Here is a 2,743-nt window from a genome sequence, read left to right as displayed (position 1 = left end):
GTGACGAATTTATTGTTGTTTTTATTGTCCAGCTGAAATTAATATGTTAATTAACTTGTTTGTTTCATGCATGAGTTAATTATGTATTAAAGGAGGCTGCCGAATTTAATGAGGTTTAATTTATGTCTTGACCGAATTTATTTTGTGTCTGCAGGTAATTAATTCAGCTGGTGATATGAACTCGTTTTGTGATTGATTCGAGTCGTTAGTGTTTACTCGATCGTGAATTTGAGTAAGGCTAAGTTTGTTTCAAAATAGAAGAAAGGCTACAAACAAACGTTTAAAAGGGAAATGGGTTTAACAACGAATGGAAAAATTTGGCTAAGGGCAGAGAATGAACCAACAATAGAGGTTGTTGACCCGAGACTCAAAGTAGCTCTTAGGTGAATGACAGTATAGGAAAACAACAAAGAAAAGACCTCGACCCACTATTAAGAATGATAGGAACCTTGGTATATGATGAACGCCACACTATGAAAGTGATAAGTTCGAAAACAAGAAATGGATAGACGCCACAAGCTAAGCTTGATAAGTCAAATCAATTCCGTAAGAACAAAGAGAATTGGATAGCTCACAATTCAAATATTTCATCTATATTCAGCCAAAAGTTCCCCTCTTTATGGCTGATTACATCTATTTATAATGCTAAAACAAGGTAACCGAATGGTCAAAAACATCCACTTAATGTGCCATAAAAACTGATGTCTTTTCTTATTCTTTGAACCAAATAACTCCTTCCATAAAATCACTTTAATTCAGCTGATTTGAATGTCTTTAATGGCTTAGAAAATGACTCTTGAGTTGTCCTTGGCTAGTTGAATAGACACCATCTCTTAACCAGCTCCTTAATGACATTCAAAGGCTTGATTAATTTCTCTTGAAAGCTCCAAAAACGACTGGAAGTGGAAGAGTTGCTGCTGAATTTTAAAGGGCATAAAATGCTCTTTAAAAACTCCTTTAATGATTTTAAGCTCCCTTTATAACAGCCCTTTTAATTGTAACTCAAAAGAACTTGAACAACCACTTAATTAAATGTGTAACAGCCTTGAATTGTAACCACTATAAGCTAAAAAGTCACCTGCAATAAACACATTAAAATGAGTTTATTAAACAAATGAAAACACTTATTAATCATAACAAACATTAAACTTACTTAAATAAATGAACTAAAACATACATGCAATAATTATTCCAGCAACTAGTTTAATTAAAGAAGCATAATTTAAAAAAACTTAATTTATGCATCAATAAATAATCCTAGGAACTAGATCAATTAAGAACAACACTTATTAAATAAAGTTCAACAAAAACACTTATTAATTAAAACTAAGATGAGTTGAATAAATGTCCAGCAACTCATTTATTAAACTAAGATGCTTAAATGCATGGTTTTGAAATGCAAATTTAACTAACATGAAAGTTACATAATTAAACTAACTTGACTTAATTTAATGATGCAAACTTAACTAACATGAAAGTTACATAATGCATGACTTTATTAAATGCAGAACACATATTAATGATGTGCAAACTATGACATAATTAAAAAAACAAAAACTAAAATAACTAAAAATTAATGAATCAAAGTCCTTATTTTTCAGCAGCCAAATTGACAAACTAAAATTAAAAACTTCATTTTGCACTTGGGCCCCTCGAGTTTGGACCAATCTTGGTAGCGTTGAGTTATGTCGTAACATGATGCGACCGGGATCGCATCAGCTGGAAACAACTACTTAATGGCAAAGGAGACATGCATTTAAGTTGCTGTTCTACATGCGAGGAACGGCATTTAAAGGGAAGCATAGACATGCGTTTAAGGTGATGTTCAACAACAGCAATAAAGGAGGTGTTGGCCGAATTTAATGTAAAGCATAGACATGCATTTAAGGTGCTGTTGGGCATGCAAGATTCGACCATTTAATGAGCATAAGCTGCTGATTTCTTTTCCTCATATGTTTTTTTCGTGAACCTCAAAGGGGCTACCGTTTCACTCTTCAAAGCTCCTTGGAAGACGCCACTAGTGGCTTTGTACACTCTCTTAGCCGAACCTGGCATGCCTTTTTCAGTTCAAGGCTCTTCGTGCACAGCAAAGGACTTATCAAGGGCTGCTGTTTCTTATTTCCTAAGAGCCTCTTTCGTGGAGATCAATGGACATTAAAATGAGTTAATTGAGCTGCTGTAAATGCCTTCCTCGGGTTTTCCAATACCTTTAAAGTGCCGCCCATTCCATTCTTTTCCCCAAGTAGGCCTTTGAGCTCCCCAAGCAACCATAAGGGCTTTCACACAAGTTGGACGAATTTAGGCCAATCTAAACAATTCTATTCAGCCATTTCAGCTCAACCATCAGCTCATTAATTCAAGGCTATTAGAAGACATCAAAAGGCTGTCCATTGACGTCTCCAAAGCTAGGAATCTTCAAGGAAGCTTCAAGGGACGTTCTAGGAAGCTACATGAAATTTTCAATTCATTTGTTTTGAAAATAAGCTGACTTTTTAGCTGCTTAAGTGTCCATTCGGCTACCTTAGGAATTTAGCTATAAATAGTTTACTTTGTAATTGTTTTGGGGTTAGACAATATATTTTTAAAACTTATATGAAATTTGTTTACTTTGTGAGTTTGTTTTCAACTCTCATTGTTCTCCAAGGACTGGTTAGACTTATCAAGTAATCCTTGTGGCGTCAACCCGTTTTGTATTTCAAACTTATCACTTTGCACCCAAAGTGTGGCGTTCAAGTTATACCGA

Source organism: Gossypium hirsutum, chromosome D03, assembly GCF_007990345.1.
Source record: "Gossypium hirsutum isolate 1008001.06 chromosome D03, Gossypium_hirsutum_v2.1, whole genome shotgun sequence".
Classification (NCBI taxonomy): domain Eukaryota; kingdom Viridiplantae; phylum Streptophyta; class Magnoliopsida; order Malvales; family Malvaceae; genus Gossypium; species Gossypium hirsutum.
Note: the sequence above shows the minus strand (reverse complement) of the source record.